This window comes from Capricornis sumatraensis, chromosome 16 (genome assembly GCF_032405125.1).
Source record: "Capricornis sumatraensis isolate serow.1 chromosome 16, serow.2, whole genome shotgun sequence".
NCBI lineage: Eukaryota > Metazoa > Chordata > Mammalia > Artiodactyla > Bovidae > Capricornis > Capricornis sumatraensis.
In genome coordinates, this window is record NC_091084.1 from 2,784,436 (window position 1) to 2,805,408 (window position 20,973).

General features: G+C 37.7%; 1 pseudogene; it reads right to left on the minus strand.

Annotated features, from left to right (window-relative positions):
- Window positions 1–15,374: 15,374 nt before the first annotated feature.
- LOC138092338 (olfactory receptor 9G4-like) lies at window positions 15,375–16,292 on the minus strand (annotated as a pseudogene).
- Window positions 16,293–20,973: the final 4,681 nt, after the last annotated feature.

Below are 20,973 nucleotides of genomic sequence, written 5' to 3' on the forward strand. Positions count from 1 at the left end.
TCCCTAGAGTATTAAAAAAAAAAAGAAACTCTAAAAGCCAATGAAAATTGCCTCTGTTTCTCAAAAGTGTAGCATTAATTTGATGCTTTGGGAACTAGAGTCTCCTCTGAGACTGACATTGCTACATAGCATTATATACAAGATACTGTGTGAAATATTTAGCAGAGAGACATTAGCCATCTCTTTTAATACCATGGAAGTAAGGAATATGGTAGATAAGTTTATTAGTACCTACATTACAGTAAGGAAGAAAGAATATCAATTATTTTTTTAAATGTCATTTTCTCTATAAACACTAAGGTGAGGCCACATACTGAGAGTGAGAAATAGAAAAAAAGTGAACTAAGGGAGAGTTTTGAGGGGCACAAAGACTAGGAAAGCCACATACTAGGAAAAAATTCATACTGAGCAATGTTGTCAAAAATTTCTACTCAGAATGCATACAGATCCTCCACTATTCACTGATCAAAATACAATCAATTTTTAAAAGATCCAAGATCTTAATACATTTCATATACAAAAATATATGAATTGCCAAAAACCATATGAAAATAATTTCAATATGTATAATTGTTAAGGAAATATAAATTGTAACTCCCTTGAGATACCACTTCACATCCTCATTAATAACAAGAACTAGGAAAGTGGGATTGAGATATATACACTGTTGATATAAAATAGGTAACTAAACCTTCCCAGGTGCCCCTAGTTGTAAGAACCCACCTGCCAATGAAGGGGCATATAACATGCAGGTTCAATCCCTAGGTTGGGAAGATCCCCTGAAGGAGGAAATGAAAAACCCACTCCAGTATTCTTGTCTGGAAAATCCCAAAGAGTGAGGAGTCTGTCAGGCTACAGTCCATGTGGTTGCAAACAGTAGGACACGTTGAGCAGCTGAGCGTGCATTCGATGAGAACACACTGTATAACACAGAGAGCTCTCCTTAAGGTACTGTGGTGACCTAATAAGAAGGAAGTCCAAAAGGGAGGGGATATACCGATATGTAAGGCTGACTCATTTTGATGTACAGTAGAAACTAACACAACATTGGATAGCAACTATACTCCAATGCAAATTGATTTTTAAAAAAAGGTTGACAGAAAAAGATGGATAAAGACAATTTGAATCAACTGTAACTCTCATAATATATCACGTGAAAAAATGTAAAATGATTCACCTACTTTGGAAAACAAGTTTTTCTTACTGAAATGCCTTATAATGTCTTAATTTTGCTATAAAACTATGGCTCAGTATTAGGATTTTATTCAAAAATATAAGAAGGCATACACCTACAAAGAAATTCAAACATATAGAGGCAGATACTTAGATACACAAATTGTGATATATTGACATAATGGGACACTGCATAGAAATAAAACCTGAATGAAGTACTAATAAAACTTAAATGAGTATCTAAACTATTGTATCAGAAATAGATCAACTTCTGAATGGCAGAGTAATGGCCTCCTCAAACCTAGTCCTCCACAAAAGCAACAGAAACAGGGAAAAGTGGTCAAAATTGCTCTTTCAGAATTCTGTATATTAATAAAGCCTTGAGACAATCCCACTAGTGTTTTCATTAAAGTAAAAATTCAGAATATTTATTTTAAAATTTTTAGTTAATTATTTTTTTTTAAATTTTAAAATACTGTTTTGGTTTTGCCATACATTGACATGAATCCGCCATGGGTGTACTTGTGTTCCCCATCCTGAAGACCCTCCCACTTCCCTCCCCATCCCATCCCTCTCAGTCATCCCAGTGCACCAGCCCCGAGCTCCCTGTATCATGTATCAAACCTGGACTGGAGATTGGTTTCACATGTGATAATTGACATGTTTCAATATCATTCTCCCATATCATCCTGCCCTCGCCATCTCCCAGAGTCGAAAAGACTGTTCTATACATCTATAGATGTCTCTTTTGCAGTCTCACATATAGGGTTATTGCTACCATCTTTCTAAATTCCATATATATGTGTTAGTATACTGTATTGGTGTTTTTCTTTCTGGCTTACTTAACTCTGTATAATCGGCTCCAGTTTCTTCCACCTCATTAGAACAGATTCAAATGTATTCTTTTTAATGGCTGAGTAATACTCCATTGTGTATATGTACCACAGCTTTCTTATCCATTCTTCTGCTGATGGACATCTAGCCTGCTTCCATCTCCTGGCTATTATAAACAGTGTTGTGATGAACATTGGGGTACATGTGTCTCTTTCAAAACTGGTTTCCTTGGTGTCTATGCCCAGCAGTGGGATTGCTGGGTCATAGGGCAATTCTATTTACAGTTTTTTAAGGAATCTTCACACTGTTCTCCATAGTGGCTGTACTAGTTTGCATTCCCACCAACAGTGTAAGAGGGTTCCCTTTTCTCCACACCCTCTCCAGCACTTATTGCTTATAGACTTTAGGATCGCAGCCATTCTGACTGGCTTGAAATTGTACCTCACTGTGGTTTAGATTTGCATTTCTCTGATAATGAGTGATGTTGAGCATCTTTTCAAGTGTTTGTTAACCATTCATATGTCTTCTTTGGAGAAATGTCTATTTAGTTCTTTGGCCCATTTTTTGCTTAGGTCATTTATTTTTCTGGAATTGTGCTACATAAGTTGCTTGTATATTCTTGAGATTAGTTGTTTGTCAGTTCCTTCATTTGTTACTATTTTCTCCCATTCCAAAAGCTGTCTTCTCACCTTTCTTATAGTTTCCTTTGTTGTTCAGAAGCTTTTAACTTTAATTAGGTTCCATTTGTTTATTTTTGCTTTTATTTCCAGTATTCTGGGTGTTTGGTCATAGAGGATCCTGCTGTGATTTATGTAGGAGAGTGTTTTGCATATGTTCTCTTCTAGGAGTTTTATATTTTCTGGTCTTACATTTAGATCTTCAATCCATTTTGAGTTTATTTTTGTGTATGGTGTTAGAGAGTGTTCTAGTTTCATTCTTTTACAAGTGGTTGACCAGTTTTCCCAGAACCACTTGTTAAAGAGATTGTCTTTAATCCACTGTATATTATTGCCTCCTTTGTCGAATATAAGATGTCCATAGGTATGTAGATTTATCTCTGGGCTTTCTATTTTGTTCCATTGATCTATATGTCTGTCTTTGTGTCAGTACCATACTCTCTCAATGACTGTGGCTTTGTAGTAGCACCTGAAGTCAGGCAGGTTGATTCCGCCAGTTCCATTCTTCTTTCCCAAGATTGCTTTGGCTATTCGAGGTTTTTTGTATTTCCATACAAATTGTGAAATTATTTGTTTTAGCTCTGTGAAAAATACCGCTGGTAGCTTGATAGGGAGTGCATTGAATCTATAGATTGGTTTGGGTAGTATATTCATTTTCACTATAGTGATTCTTCTGATCCATGAACATGGTATATTTCTCCATCTATTAGTGTCCTCTTTGATTTCTTTCACCAGTGTTTTTATAGTTTTCTATATATAGGTCTTTAGTTTCTTTCAGTAGATATATTCCTAAGTATTTTATTCTTTTTGCTGCAATGGTAAATGGAATTATTTCCTTAATTTCTCTTTCTATTTTCTCATTATTAGTGTATAGGAATGCAAAGGATTTTTGTGTGTTTCTTTTATATCCTGCAGTTTTACTATATTCATTCATTAGCTCTAGTAATTTTCTGGTGGAGTCTTTAGGGTTTTCTATGTAGAGGATCATGTCCTCTTCTTTTCCAATTTGGATTCCTTTCATTTCTTTTTCTGCTCTGATTGCTGTGGCCAAAACTTCCAGAACTGTGTTGAATAGTAGTGGTGAAAGTGGGCACCCTTGTCTTGTTCCTAACTTTAGGGGAAATGCTTTCAATTTTTCACTATTGAGGATAATGTTTGCTATAGGTTTGTCATATGTAGCTTTTATTATGTTGAGGTATGTTCCTTCTATTCCTACTTTCTGGAGAGTTTTTATCATAAATGGATGTTAATTTTTGTCAAAGGCTTTCTCAGCATCTATTGAGATAATCATTTGACTTTTGTTTTTCAATTTGTTAATGTGGTGTATTACATTGATTGATTTGTGGATATTGAAGAATCCTTGCATCCTTGGGATAAAGCCCACTTGGTCATGGTGTATGATCTCTTGTATGCTGTAGGATTCTGATTGCTAGAATTTTGTCGAGGATTTTTGCATCTATGTTCATCAGTGATATTGGCCTGTAGTTTTCTTTTTTTCTATGTGCCATCTTTGTCAGGTTTTGGTATTAGGGTGATGGTGGCCTCACAGAATGAGTTTGGAAATTTACCTTCCTCTGTAATTTTCTGGAAGACTTTGAGTAGGGTAGGTGTTAGCTATTCTCTAAATTTTTGGTAGAATTCAGCTGTGAAGCTGTCTGGATCTAGGCTTTTGTTTGCTGGAAGATTTCTGATTACAGTTTCAATTTCCATGCTTGTTATGGGTCTGTTAAGATTTTCTATTTCTTCCTGGTTCAGTTTTGGAAAGTTGGACTTTTCTAAGAATTTGTCCATTTCTTCCACATTGTCCATTTATTGACATATAATTGCTGATAGTAGTCTCTTATGATCCTTTGTATTTCTGTGTTGTCTGTTGTGATCTCTCCATTTTTATTTCTAATTTTATTGATTTGATTTTTCTCCCTTTGTTTCTTGATGAGTCTGGCTAATGGTTTGTGAATTTTACTTACCCTTTGATAGAACCAGCATTTGGCTTTGTTGATTTTTGCTATGGTCTCTTTTGTTACTTTTGCATTTTTTTCTGCTTTAATTTTTTAAGTTTTATTTCCTTCTACTAACCCTCGGGTTCTCCATTTCTTCCCTTTCTAGTTGCTTTAGGTGTATACTTAGGTTATTTATTTGATTTTTTCTTGTTTCTTGAGGTAAGCCTCTATTGCTATGAACTTTCCCCTTAGCACTGCTTTTACAGTGTCCCAGAGGTTTTGGGTTGTTGTGTTTTCATTTTGATTTGTTTTTATGCATATTTTAGTTTCTTTTTTATTTCTTCTGTGATTTCTTAGTTATTCAGCAGCGTGTGGTTCAGCCTCCATATGTTGGGATTTTTAATAGTTTTTCTCCTGTAATTGACATTTAATCTTACTGCATTGTGGTCAGAAAAGATGCTTGGAGTGATATATATATATATATTTTTTTAATTTACCAAGGCTTGATTTATGGCCCATATTGTGATCTATCCTTGAGAAGGTTCCGTGTGCACTTCAGAAAAAGGTGAAATTCATTGTTTTGGGGTGAAATGTTCTATAGATATCAATTAGGTCTTACCGATCTATTGTCATATAAAGTTTGTGTTTCCTTTTTAATTTTCTTTTTAGTTGATCTATCCATAGGTGTGAGTGGGGTATTAAAGTCTCCAACTATCATTGTGTTATTGTTAATTTCCCCTTTCATAATGTTAGCATTTGTCTTACTTATTGCAGTGCTCCTATGTTGGGTGCATATGTATTTATAATTATTATATCTTCATCTTGAATTGTTGTTTTGATCATTATGTAGTGTCCTTCTTTGTCACTTTTCACAGCCATTGCTTTAAAGTCTATTTTATCTGATATGAGTATTGTTACTCCTGCCTTCTTTGGGTCTCTATTTGCATGGACTATCTTTTCCAGCCTTTCACTTTCAGTCTGTTTGTGTCCCTTGTTTTGAGGTAGATCTCTTGTAGACAACATATATATGGGTCATGTTTTTGTATCCATTCAGCCAGTCTTTGTCTTTTGGTTGGGGCATTCAACCCATTTACGTTTAAGTTAATTATTGATAAGTATGATTCTGTTTCCATTTACTTTATTGTTTTGGGTTCAGGTTTATACACCCTTTTTGTGTTTACTGTCTAGAGAATATCCTTTAGCATTTGTTGGAGAGCTAATTTGGTGGTGCTGAATTCTCTCAGCTTTTGCTTCCCTGTAAAGCCTTTGATTTATCCTTAATATTTGAATGAGATCCTTGCTGGGTACAGTAATCTAGGCTATAGGTTATTTTATTTCATCACTTTACGTATGTCTTGCCATTCCCTTCTGGCCTGAAGAGTTTCTATTGAAAGATCAGCTGTTATCCTTATGGGAATCCCCTTGTATGTTATTTGTTGTTTTTCCCATGCTGCTTTTAATATTTGTTCTTTGTGTTTGATCTTTGTTAATTTGATTAATGTGTCTTGGGGTGTTTCACCTTGGGTTTATCCTGTTTGGGACTCTCTGGGTTTCTTGGACTTGGCTGATTATTTCCTTCCCCATTTTAGGGAAGTTTTCAACTATTATCTCCTCAAGTATTTTCTCATGGTTTTTCTTTTTGTTTTCTTCTTCTGCGATTCCTATGATTCAAATGTTGGAGCATTTAATATTGTCCTGGAGGTCTCTGAGATTGTCCTCATTTCTTTTAATTCGTTTTTCTTTTTTCCTCTCAGCTTTATTTATTTCTACCATTCTATCTCCTATTTCACTAATCCTATCTTCTGCCTGAGTTATTCTACTATTTGTTGCCTCCAGAGTGTTTTTGATCTTATTTATTGCATTATTCACTATATATCAACTATTTTTTTATTTCTTCTAGGTCCTTGTTAAACCTTCCTTGCATCTTCTCAATCCTTGTCTCCAGGCTATTTATCTGTGATTCCGGTTTTATTTCAAGATTTTGGATCATTTTCACTATCGTTATTCAGAATTGTTTATCAGGTAGATTCCCTATCTATTCCTCTTTTGTTTGGTTTCATGGGCATTTATCCTGTTCCTTTACTTGCTGGGTATTCCCCTGTTTCTTCATCTGTTTTTATTGCTGCGTTTGGGGTGGGCTTTCTGTATTCTGGCAGTTTGTGGAGTTCTCTTTATCGTGGAGTTTCCTCGCTGTGGGTGGGGTTGTGTCAGTGGCTTGTCAAAGTTTCTTGATTAGGCATGGTTGTGTTGGTGTGCTGGTGGGTAGAGGTGGATTTCTTCTCTCTGGAATGAAATGAAGTGTCCAATAATGAGTTATGAGATGTCAATGGTTTTGAAGTAACTTTGGGCAGCCTGTATATTGAAGCTCAGGGCTGTGTTCCTGTGCTGTTGGAGAATTTGTGTGGTATGTCTTGCTCTGGAACTTGTTGGCCCTTGGGTGGTGCTTGGTTTCAGTGTAGGTATGGAAGCATTCGATGAGCTCCTATCGATTAATGTTCCCTGGATTCACGAGTTCTCTGATGTTCTCAGGATTTGGACTTAAGCCTCCTGCTTCTGGTTTTCAGTCTTATTTTTACAGTTGTCTCAAGACTTCTCAGTTTATACAGCACTATTGATAAAACATCTAGGTTAAAGATGAAAAGTTTCTCCACAATGAGGGACACCCAGAGAGGTTCACAGAATTACATGGAGAAGAGTGATGGGGAAGTTAGAGGTGATCCAAATGAGGTGAGGTGGAATCAAAAGAGGAGAGAGAAAGCTAGTCAATAATCACTTCCTTATGTGCACTCCACAGTCTGGACTGCTCAGGGATGTTCATGGAGTTATACAGAGAAGAAAAGAGGGAGGAAGGAGACAGAGGTGGCCAGAAGGATAAAAGGGGGTAACGAAAAGCAGAGAGACAGATCCAGCCAGTAATCTGTTCCCTAAGTGTTCTTCACTGTCTGGAACATACAGAGATTCACAGAGTTGGGAAGAGAAGAGAAGGGGGAAGGAGGAGACAGAGGTGACCTGGTGGAGAAAAAGGAGAGTGCAAAGGAGGAGAGAGCAGTCAAGCCAGTAATCTCGCTCCCAAGAAAAAATGGGTACTGAAGATTGGGTTTTTAAAGGTACAAAATTGATAACAAATACCAAAAAGCAAAGATTAAAAATCTAGAGTAGAGGTTGGATTTTCAAATACACAATATTAAAGAAAAGAGAAGAAAACAAACAAAAAAAGTCACAAAAATTATTTTTAAAAATATATGTATATATATATATATATGTACATATATGTACACATATATATAAAGTTTGCTTTAAAAATAGGGTCTTTTTTTAAGTAATAGTAGGATATAAAAATGAAAATTAAAGGAGTAATAGAGGACTTCAAAATGTTAAAAAGTTTTAAAAAAAGGGAAAAAAAAGAATGATCATAACAAGAGTAAAAATATATCTAGGACTTTCTCTGGTGGTGTTGTGAGCAGTGTGGGGTCAGTTCATTTTTGGATAGTTCCTTGGTCTGGTTTATATTTCTCAACATCTATAGGCCACTTCCTAGGTAGTAGGTACTAACTACAGGGTTTTAATCTCTTGCACCTGTCACTTCCAAGGCAGTTCCATCTGTTTTAGCTTCTTCTGTTTGCTGGTCTCTTCAGTGTCTGATTTCCTCTCTGACACAAGGAGGGCGGTGGTGGACACTTTTTTTAGGCTCAGTTGTTCAGTTGCACTGTGGGGAGGGAGGGATGCTGCAAACAAATAACTGGCATGTGCTCGCACTGTGTCAGCCACACTGGGCCTTCCCTCACTCACAGCACTTGTGCCCTCCCTCACAGCACGTGTGCCTTCCTTGCCCAAATAACTCAGGCTCTAGGTTGCTCTGCCGGGAACCGTCAGAGGCCAACCTTGGGCTGCGTGCATATCCCAGGTCTAAGCCTCTCAGGTTCAGGCACTCGGGTAGTCCTCAGAGGTGCAGACTCAATTGGGCTTGCATTTTGTGTCCTTCCCAGGTCCAAGCAGCTCAGGTGATGAGGTGTTTGGCGAGCATGGTTGCTGTGACTTATCGCCTCTCCCATCCATGCTGCTCATTTTTCTGTGTGTACAACCGGCACACCTTCTCAGGCAGATGATTACTGTCCAGAACCCCAAGAAGTCTCAGTTAGCAATGAAGCCTGCTTGCAGTTTGGTAGATGATGTCTCTCTGGGGCTGTGATTGCCCCCTTCCAGCTCTGGCTGCCTGTCACTGGAGGGGGATGGTCTGCAGCCTGCTAATTCTGTTCAGTACTTTGTTCTGTGTGTGGTCCTGGTGGTGTCTTAGTTTAGAGTTTTTCTCGTGGTAGCTATCCCACAGTCTGGTTTGCTAGTCCAAGTTAGTTCGCTTTGATTACCCTCGGGGCATTCAGGCTGGATCCTTACTCTAAGCAATGCAACCCATGCCTTCCTCCCCAGCCCCCACTTGCTAGTGGCAGGTGCAGGCATCTGTGTTGCTTTTCCACTGGGGGAGTAACTGTTGGGCTCATAATATGTGGGTTTTAATTACTTATTTATTTTTCTCCCCTGTTATGTTGCCCACTATGCTTCCAAGGCTCGCTACAGACTTGGCAATGAGAGTGTTTCCTGGTGTTTGGAAACTTCTCTCTTTTTTAGACTCCCTTCCCAGGATGGAGCTCCATCCCTAACTCTTTTGTCCTTTTTTATCTTTTATACTTTTTCCTACCTCTTTTCAAAGACAATGGGCTGCTTTCTGGGTGCCTGATGTCCTCTGCTGGCATTCAGACGTTGTTTTGTGGAATTTACTCAGTGTTTAAATGTTCTCTTGATGAATTTGTGGGGGAGAAAGTGGTCTCCGCATCCTGTTCCTCTGTCTTCTTAGGACCGCTATTGCAGCTCTTTAAAAAAAGAAAGAAAAGAGACAGAGTAAAAGTAAAAAAGACCAATTGTCATTATTTCCCTGAGTACTCAAAACTATTTCCTTCCCTTTAAAGCTTCATCAGAAAGTATCAGAAAACACTGACTCTCTTTAAAAATAGGTAAATGAAAGGTAAAATTCCTATGCTACTTTATTGTGACTTCTAAAATTCAAAAAATACTATTATCTTCTTTTTTCTTTAATGGAAGGTCTTTGGGGAAGGGTCACGAGTTAATGGATTATTAAAATGCTTAATATTCCCTTTCAGTGTGATAGCTATTGGAGCTTTGTATCCTTCATTTCTCCCTTTTGTCTTTCTTTTTGTCCTTTTTCTATGAACAGATTATCATGGCACCCTAGAATCTATTAGGAAGACCAGGTTCTTGAAAAAGTTATGTTTTACCTATGTGACCTTAAGCACATCGGTTTTCCACTCTATTTGCTAGTTCCTTCATCTGACAAGGCACTCAGCTCCTTCACCCCTAAGGTAGTTTTTATATATAATATTCTTGTAACTGGACAAATATATGTGTACATGTGTGTTGACCCTCAGCAATCAGTAGCTAACTCTTCAGAGAAACTGTGACAGAAAAAAATCCACTTAAGCCATTCTTTCTAGTGTGAGACTGACAGTTATGCACTGCAACCTGGCTTCTAATATTTTGGAGTCCAATCCCACAGCAGCTTCCCTTGCCATCACCCATAGCATACTGATAGTAGCTCCTGCCAAAAGCTTTACAAGGGTGCTAATGACTCCCTAAACAATGTATTTCTTCAGTTCAGTTCAGTTCAGTCGCTCAGTTGTGTCTGACTCTTTGTGACCCCATGAACCACAGCACGCCTGGCCTCCCTGTCATCACCAACTCCCAGAATTTACTCAAACTCACATCTATTGAGTCAGTGATGCCATCCAACCACCTCATCCTCTGTCATCCCCTTCTCCTCCTGCCTTCAATCTTTCCCAGCATCAGGGTCTTTTCAAATGAGTCAGTTCTTTGCATCAGGTGGCCAAAGTATTGAAGTTTCAGCTTCAGCCTCAGTCCTTCCAATGACTACCTTGGGAAAGTGTATGTTCTTGAAGCCATTTGAGAAGCCAGGTGAGAGGTGAGGAGGGTGATGTTTAGGCATCAGTGGAGTAGATCACACCTAATAGTTTATTTACAATATTTCTGTCATCCATCTTCAATATCATGTTAGGTTGGTCTGATATTCTGATTTCAAATCCCAAATCCTTGCTTATTGTTCCTGTATCAGTACTGTTAGCCATAACAAACTTAAAGTTTCATTATCCTTGGCCTCATGCTCTCAGAATCCATTCCTATAGATATTCTAGAGACTCTTGCCAACCTTGATTGATGATATCCTGAAATTCTTAGCAGGTCAGATTTTGCATTTCACTGTCTGGGCTATGTGAATTTTGAAGTTTCACACTAAACACAGAGGAAAGGGAGGATGATGGGGTTGGGTGAAAGGGAGGTTTGTTTCTGCATGTGTTCAATCCTCCGAGGTACAGTTAATAATGAGAAAATTCTGTGAAAGTTCTTATTCCCTAGATAAAGGGAGAAATTATTGGTTTTTGAAATGAGACTTAAGGATTTGAGATGAAAAATTCTCACATTTTTACTTCTCTGCCCAAATGCCCCTACCCTATGCCTCAGAACCTCACTCCCTTCTGGTCATATTCTTATCTTTCCTTAAATACAAAACAAGTTTATTTGGGGAGGTAACTCTGCACTGCTATAATGTGGCCATAGCATCTGTCCTCAAATGTAGTTTCCCAAGGACCAGAAGAAGTGAGAGACTTCATCAAAGATATAGTTTAAGCTTGCTGCCACCTGTTTTATCAATTGGATAGTCTCAGGTTTAAACTGAAGCAGAAGCCAACACCCCCCATGGTGTTTATAATCTCCATCTGCATGCTTCTTTGCTACAAGAAACAATCCCTCAGTGCTTTGTTTCCACCTGGCTTTCATTCCGTAATGCCACTGGTGATCATTAAGTAAGTCTGATACTACTGCAGGGGCTTCTCGGGTGGTGCTAGTGGTAAAGAACACAGCTTCCAGCGCAGGAGACATAAGAGACATGGGTTCGATCCTTGGGTCAGGAAGATCCCTTGGAGAAAGGCACGGCAAACCACTCCAAGATGCTATATGTTACTACTGTGCCATTTCCCACCAGGATGAGTTTATGTCTAATCTTCAAATATGTGAACAATTCAATTATATTTGAATGCTTGTCTCCTGAGACTGCTCTAATATTAATATCAGTTATGAACCTGGCAGGTAGTGGAAGGCCATACAAACGGGTTAATTTGGTGAGGGTTTAATAACGGTATTAATACAAAGGATGTCTAAGGCTTGCAGAATTTCCAGATTAGTGTAATTAATCTAGAACTAATAACTTCTGAACTGAATAACTTCTGAGAGCTGTTACCTCCTCTGTTCCTGGAGTAATCAATATAAGAAAAGAAAGAGGTTATTAGCAATGGAGGGGAAGCTTTGAAATGGGCCATCCAGCAAGATCTATGATTTAAGTCCAGGGATGAAGCCAGCTATGACATTTTTGCAAGAAAGGAGGCTGGGAAAAAAAAAAAAAACACTCTGACCCTACTCTCTTCCCTTCTAGTCACAATCACTGGCTAAACACACTAAGTATGAAGATAACAAATGTGCCTACTGATGCAGTTAGTATAGCTGAGCAACCTGGAGCAGAGATGAGATTAAAAGGATAGGACATGGATTTGAAAGAACAGAGGAAATGTATTCAACATGTGACAAAGGCAGCAATGGAGACAAAAACATGGAGAGCAGACTTGTGGATAGAAGGCATGGAAGGAGACCATGGAACAAATGGAAAGAGTAGCACGGGAACACATACATTACCATATGTAAAACAGATAGCCAGTGGGAATGTGCTGTATGATTCAGGGAGCTCAAACTGGGGCTCTGTGACATACCTAGAGATGTGGGATGGGGTGGGAAGTGGAAGGGAGGTTCAGGAGAGAGAGACACATATATAGGTCTGATACTATATCAGACCTATGGCTGATTCATGTTGATGTATGGCAGAAACCAACACAATACTGAAAGAAACTCTCCCTCAATTAAAAATAAATAAATTATAATGTTTAAAAATAATGTTAGTGAACATTTGATTTTAATATCCACATGATTTTAATAACATATGTGTATACATATATATGGAGAAGGCAATGGCACCCCACTCCAGTATTCTTGCCTGGAAAATCCCATGGATAGAGGAGCCTGGTAGGCTGCAGTCCATGGGGTCGCAAAGAGTCGGACATGACTGAGCGACTTCACTTTCACTTTTCACTTTCACTTTTCACTTTCATGCACTGGAGAAGGAAATGACAACCCACTCCAGTGTTCTTGCTTGGAGAATCCCAGGGTTGGCAGAGCTTGGTTGACTATCGTCTATGGGATCGCACACAGTCAGACATGACTGAAGTGACTTAGCAGTATATATATATATATATATATATATATATATATATATATATATATATATATATGCATGTTCTGAACATATGTATATATGGTATGCATATGTATACACATAAGTTTAATTTGGATTCTACATAACTAAAGAAAAATGAGATTGAAAATTCTCACTAGGAAAACTTAGTCTCAAAAAAAAAAAAAAATCTGCATCTTCAGTTCAGTCACTCGGTCATGTCCAGTTCTTTGTGACCCCATCGACTGCAGCACATCAGGCTTCTGTATCCATCAACAGCTCCTGGAGCTTGCTCAAACTCGATGTAAAACTCATAGAGTTGGTGATACCATCCAACCATCTCATCCTCTGTCGTCACCTTCTCCATCTTACTAATTCCCAATTTTTCAAAACACAGTTGTATTTAATTGCCATCTAATCCTAAGGGTTTGCAGGAATCTACAATCCTGCGGGGTGTAGAAACTGATTTAAATAATTCTAAGACACACTCTAGTATTTCCCATTCTGTTGTTTTCCTCAGTTTCTCTGCATTTATCACTGAGGAAGGCTTTCTTATCTCTCCTTGCTATTCTTTGGAACTCTGCATTCAAATGGCCATATCTTTCCTTTTCTCTTTTGCTTTTAGCTTCTCTTCTTTTTTCAGCTTTTTGTGAGGACTCGTCAGACAACCATTTTGCTTTTTTGCATTTCTTATTCTTGGGGATGGTCTTGATCACTGCCTCCTGGACAATGTCATGAACCTCCGTCCATACTTCTTCAGGCACTCTGTCTATCAGGTCTAATCCCTTGAATCTATTTTGCACTTCCCCTGTATAATCATAAGGAGTTTGATTTAGGTCATACCTGAGTGGTCTAGTTGTTTTCCCTACTTTCTTCAATTTAAGTCTGAATCTGGCAGTAAGGAGTTCATGATCTGAGTTACAGTCAGCTACTGGTCTTTTTTTTTTTTTTTACTGTATAGAGCTTCTCCCTCTTTGGCTGCAAAGAATATAATCAATCTGATTTTGGTATTGATCATCTGGTTATTTCCATGTGTAGAGTCTTCCCTTGTGTTGTTGGAAGAGGGTGTTTGCTATGACCAGTGTGTTCTCTTGGCAAAACTCTACTGGCCTTTGCCCTGCTTCATTCTGTACTCCAAGGCTAAATTTGCTTTTTACTCTAGGTATTTCTTGACTTCCTACTTCTGTGTTCCACTCCTCTAAAATGAAAAGGATATCTTTTTGGGTTGTTAGTTCTAGAACATCTTCTAGGTCTTCATAGAATTGTTTAACGTCAGCTTCTTGAGCATTACTAGTCAGGGCATAGACTTGGATTACTGTGATATTGAATGGTTTGCCTTAGAAACAAACAGAGACTATTCTGTCATTTTTTAGATTGAATCCAAGTACTGCATTTCAGGCTCTTTTGTTGACTATGGTGGCTACTCCATTTCTTCTTAGGGATTCTTGCCCACAGTAGTACATATAATGGTCATCTCAGTTAAATTCCTCCATTCCAGTCCATTTTAGTTTGCTGATTCCTAAAATGTCTATGTTCACTCTTGTCATCTCTTATTTGACCACTTCCAATTTGCCTTGATTCATGGACCTAGCATTTCATCTACATCAGTTTAATATTTTGCCAAATATATGACCCTATATTAAATTAATGTATAATACATCAATTTTATAAAGACATAAATTTACAATGATATTTTCTATGTACTCATTTAGAGCTCTTGAATAAGTGTGGAAGAATTACTTGCTAAAAATAAAAGTGTATAAAATCTTAAGTTAATTTCCAAAAATTTAGCCATTCCAAATATTTTCCCCACAGAATGAAGTTTGTGCACAGAGATTCAAAATCAAATTTTATTTTAAAAAATCAAATTCTTTTTTTCTCTCTAAGACTTTCCAAAGATAATCAGACAGATAAATGTTATGGAAAATATGGTATCACTAAGAAGCATAATAAGTTTCTCATAATGGCTCAGTGGTAAAAAAAAAAAAAAAATCCATCTGCAGTTTAGGAGATGTGGGTCCGATGCCTCTGAAGAAAAAAAATGGCAAACCACTCTAACGTTCTTGTCTGGAGAAACCCAAGGACAGAGGAGCCTGGTGAGCTACAGTTCCCAGAGTTGCAAGAGTCCAGCATGACTAAGCATCGAAACCACAACTACAAAATGAAGCATCCTACAGTATCTTAAAACATCAAACAAACTAATATTGCAGGTTTAAAATAGTTTAATCACAAAAAGGGAGTATTAAAAAACAATATGGTTTAACCAATGTTTCTTATTTTACGTATAACATGCTGCATTTACCTGAAATATAGTAATGTTTACAAACACATAAATAAGCCAATAAGTTAGAAAACACAATGAGAACATTCTGGAAAAAAAAATGATCACCTTCATCTCTGAGGTCTTATGGTCTTTGTTGCATTCCAGAAGGCCTCTTGATGTCTTTGTTTCTCAGTCTATAGATGAGAGGGTTGAACAGTGGGTTGATCACAATGTAGAACAGAGCAGCCATTTTGTCTCTCTTCAGGGAGTAGGTGGAACTTTGCCTTGAATATGTGAAGAGCAATGATTCATAGAAGAGCATGATCGAGACCAGGTGTGAAGCACAGATGGAAAAAACCTTGCGCCTTCCTGAAGGTGCGTGGATTCTCAGAATAGCCAGAAAGATGTGGAAATAGGAAATAATGATGACAAGAATGCTCGAGAGGACCATGAAACCCACAAGACCCAGGAGGACCTCCTCATAGACCTTGGTGTCTGTACATGACATCTTCACCAGTGGTGGTGCATCACAGAAATGGTCAATGATATGTTTCACCATAGAAACTCAGGTGAAAAGTGTTGGCAGTATGGGCGATGGCATCCAAGAACCCTTCTATACAGGAGCCAGCAACAAGTCTGGTACAAACTTGAATAAAGTAGCGGGTTACAGATTGCCATGTGGCGGTCATATGCCATGACTGCTAGGAGAAAGCACTCAGTATAGGTAGGCTACAACACAAGAAAAGAATAGTTGGGTTCCACATTCAGCCAAGGAAAAGCACTTATCTTCTGAGCTACAAGTGCATTCTAGGAGTGTACACAAAGGTGTACCAGAAATCCAAGAAAGAGAGATTGCCAATGAAAAAATACATAGGTGTGTGCAGGTGGGGATCAATATGAATTAAGATAACCAGGGTCATGTTACCTGACAAGATTACCAAATAGACAGTCAGAAATACTCCAAATAGTATTAGTTGCCACTGGAGGTCTGTTGAGAAACCCAGTAAGATGAATTCAGTCAGGATGGTATGATTTCCAATTTCCATGTCCACTAGGAGAAAGCTTAATAAGATAATGAGAAAAAAATGCTGATTTTCCTTTTGGAATAAAGAAATAGAAGTATCAATTAGCAACTGAAAGGAGGCATATTAATCCCTTACAATGTTGGTAAAATACTGTATCTTCAGTCTGTCACTTGGGAAGACCACATGAATTGGATAAAATAACTGATTTTAGAATTAGGGCCTTCACTTGCTATTTGCTTAATGAAGGGTGAGTATCTGAGTCTTATCAAATGAATGAATAAAATGATGACATTGACAGGTTGTCTGATTGAGTTAAGCAGATATACAGGAAAATATCAGCCAAATGTCTAGTACATGATGAGTGGTGAAAAATGTTGAGTATTTTGCATGTATTATTGAGAATCTATATGTCTAGCATGCTGCTGATTGTTCAACAAATATCAGTACACTGTACTGCTCTTGTCACTACTAGTGCACACAGAAATACACACACACACACATACACACACACATTTCATTTTGTTTGGACAGTGTCCTAAATCCTATACTTAACCCACTTAATACTTTTCACAGTTATTAAGATATTATTATAATCCTCATGTAGTTTAAGAAATGTTTCCAAGGACCTAGAACTGATCAAAAGCAGAGATAGTATTTGAACCTAGAATTTTCTGTACCAAGACCTCATGTTCTCAACTGTTAAGCCTTGACCTCTCTAATAAGTAAATATGTTTTTCTCTTCTTCTTCGAGCTAAGGCAATCCTATAATTCTCTGACAACTTGAATTTCTTTACCTTCAAAGTGAGTTTTTATTCTGCACTTTCTCTAGTTGATGTGAGATTTATATACATAGTTACAGCATATTTGGATTCAGTAGTGTTGAATATTACAAAGAACCAACTTTTTGGTGTCAAATCTCCATTGAAAACTTATGAATCCTTCCAGGTTTATATCTTGAACTTCCAGAGCTCTCAGAGATTGAACTTGCATCTCTTACATCTCCTGCATTGACAGGCAGATTCTTAACCACTAGCTCCACCTGTGAAGCCCCCATAGAGGCAGTGAAAGAAAGCTAAAACTAAGAGAACTGTGATTTACTTTAATATTAAAATATTAATCTTTGAGGCAAACCAGAGACAATTCTATACCTAGAATGCAAATCCGAAATTTCTACCTCAAGATATATTGGTTCCACTTGTTACTTAGTGAAGTAGTTAATCTTTCAATGACTTGTTATCCTAACGTTTCCAGTGTAGCTGAGGGTTCAGAGAGGATGTGACTTGACTGATGACATGATGGTAAAATCACCTTTGGAGTCCTGAGGCCATTCCTTTTTTTTTGTTTTGTTTTTTCAGCATATAATGGATTTTTTCTCATTCATACCCAAAGCACAGATACTTTAGTCTTATATCCTAGGTTCTGTAAACTTGTGTTAACTTAAATTTTTACAATCTTCCCTCTTACCACTTGTCTTCATCTATTAGAACTTCAACAAAAGTATATTAGTTACATGATTGATTCCCATACATTCTAAGAGCTTCACAGTTATAGTGTCATTGTTATTCAGTTGTACAATACAGCTTTCTAGATATACTCAAACTTAATAGAATTATCTTGGGTGGAGATTCTGGTTATTATATTCAGTTCAGTCGCTCTGTCATGTCTGACTCTTTGCGACCCCATGGACTGCAGCATGCCAGGCCTTCCTGGGCATCACCAACTCCCGGAGTTTACTCAAACTCATGTCCATAGAGTCAGTGATGCCATCCAACCATCTCATCCGCTGTCATCCCCTTCTCCTGTCTTCAATCTTTCCCAGCATCATGGTCTTTTCAAATGAGTCAGTTCTTCAACATACGGTGGTCAAAGTACTGGAATTTCAGCTTCAGCATCAGTCCTTCCAATGAATATTCAGGACTGATTTCCTCTAAGATGGACTGGTTCAATTTCCTTGCAGTCCAAGGGACTCTCAAGAGTCTTCTCCAACACCACAGTTCAAAAGCATCGATTCTTCAGTGCTCAGCTTTCTTTATATTGGTAATGCATAAAAGGGTGCATTATAGGTTCTTCCCTTGAAGTCCAGTGGCTAAGACTCCACTCTCTCAAGGTCAGAGGCCCAGGTTCAATCCCTGTTCAGGCATCTAGATCCCAAGTGCTGCAACTAAGAGTTAGCATGCTGCAACTAATAGATCCTGCATGCTACCATGAACATCAAAGATGTATCGCAATGAAACTGAGACTTGATACAGCCAAAAAATAAATAAATAAATAAATATTAAAAGAAGAAAAAGTAACGCAACACAAAAAATAAATGAATAAAAAGGCTATAGACACCATTTCAATAATTACTATAAATTTTCTCTGCTACATTCTCACTTGACTAAAGAATAAAAAATATCTGAGACTTATTAAGCTCATATAAAAAATTTTTATCAAAGTACAGTTCATTTACAATGTTGTTTCAGATGTATAGTAAAGAAAATTCATTATATATATATATATATATATATATATATACACACACACACACACACACACACACATATATATCCACTCTTTCTTAGATTCCTTTCCCATAAGCCATTGCATAGTATTGACTAGGTTTCCTGTATATGCATGTTCTTATTATTTATAGCTTTTATGTGTAGGATGGTGTACATGCATGCTCAGTCCTGTCCAGTTCTTTGTGACCTTATGAACTATAGCCCACCAGACTCCTCTGTCCATGGAATTTTCCAGCAAGAATACTGGAGTGGGTTTCCATTTCCTCCTTCAGGTGATCTTCCATATCCAGGGTTCAAACCCAAGTCTCTTACATCTCCTGCATTAGCAGGAGGGTTCTTTTCCACTAGCACCACCTGGGAAGTGCCTAGATTCATCCATGTGGTTGCAAATGCTATTATTTTATTATTTTATGATTGAATAATATTCTATATATACCACCATAAACATAATATTCACTTTTAATATAATATAATTTGGGGAACAAAACTAAAATATCTGCACAGACCAATTACTACTCTTCTATGACTGCCCTCTAAAGAGGAATACAACTGGAAAAAAAGAATGTTCTGGTCTATGCCAAAAGTTTTCCCAGAAGAATAGATATTTATATGACCCTGTAAAATGAATCCAATTGTGGCTCCTTGTCAAGGGTAATGTTAAGAGACTAGAGGATTTTCATGATCAGATCCTTAACATGAGAGTCTGGTGAGCTAAGAAACTATGAATGGTTAACTTAAGAAAGGGATGGAGAGAGGAATCAGGAATGAGTTGTAAGAGTTATCCATTCACTAAGCTTATTGGAAGCCATATTGGGAATCTGGCTCTTGAAAGCAACACAAATGGGAACACTGCCATCATGAGTATTGGAGAAGGAAATGACAATCCACTCCAGTGTTCTTGCCTGGAGAATCCCAGGGGCGGGGGAGCCTGATGGGCTGTTGTCTCTGGGGTCGCACAGAGTCGGGCATGACTGAAGTGACTTAGCAGCAGCAGAAGCAGCAGCCATCATGAGGAAGTAACATGGCCAGATTTATATTTTCAAGGTTAATTTTGAATGCAAATCAGAGAATGGACTGAAAGAGATGAAAAGTTCGCTCTAAATAGAAATTTCTCTGAAATCCTTAGTTCTTTATTCCCTGCTGAGTCTACCCTCCGATAAATGTAGGAAAGAAGCATTAAGAAGTCTTGGGAAAATTACTACAGCTTGTATTAACTGGGAACTTATGGTAACAAACAAACTCAAAGACTCCATTTCAATTCCTTTTCTAACCAGGAATGTGTATTTATATAGCAATCAAACCCCCAAAGACTAGGAAAGTCTTAAAGACAAGATCCTTTCAAATTATTAGTTAACAGTGGAAGCATCCTTTCTGTATTTTTACACAAGAAGCTACAAAATCTTGGCGAGAGTGAATAAATAAATTTCGTGGAAATTTTAGAACATTCTATTAAAAGACCAAGTCAATTATTCATCATTCTGAGTTCACAGATTAATCATATTATATGCTGTGTGTGTGTAAAGTGTGCTAAGTCACTTCAGTCTGACTCTTTGTGATGCTATGGACTGTAGCTCACCAAACTAACTCTCTAATGGGCTTCCCTGATGGTTCAGATGGTAAAGAACTCATCTACAATGCAAGAGACCCGGGATCAGTCTCTAAGGTAAATTAACCACAAACCAATAATCTATGTGATTAATATTTTTAATGATTTTTCTTTTTAAACTGATTTCATGAAATCAAGGGTAGATTATCTTATTCTATCCTTTGATCTAGAATTATGTTGTGGTTTGTGTTGACAAATAGTTTGCCACACTGGAAGCACCGTGTAGATATTAAGCATGGATCTCAATAAACACTGGGCTTTCCTAGTGGATCAGACAGTAAAGCATCTTCATGCTATGCAGGAGACACGGGTTTGATCCCTAGGTCAGGAAGAACCCTTGAAGGGAAGGATACCCAATCCATCATTCTTGACTGAAGAGTTCCATGGACAGAGGAGCCTGGCAGGCTACAGTCCATGGGTTCACAAAGAGTTAGACATAACTGAGCAACTAACACACATACAAGAAACATTACTGCTTCTCTTCTCACTTTTGACATTCTGACACCACCATATAAATAAGCCTTAATTAGATTGCTGAAAGATTAGACATCTGGTTATATTCTCTTTTGGACCTCCTTTCTCACAGTAAGCT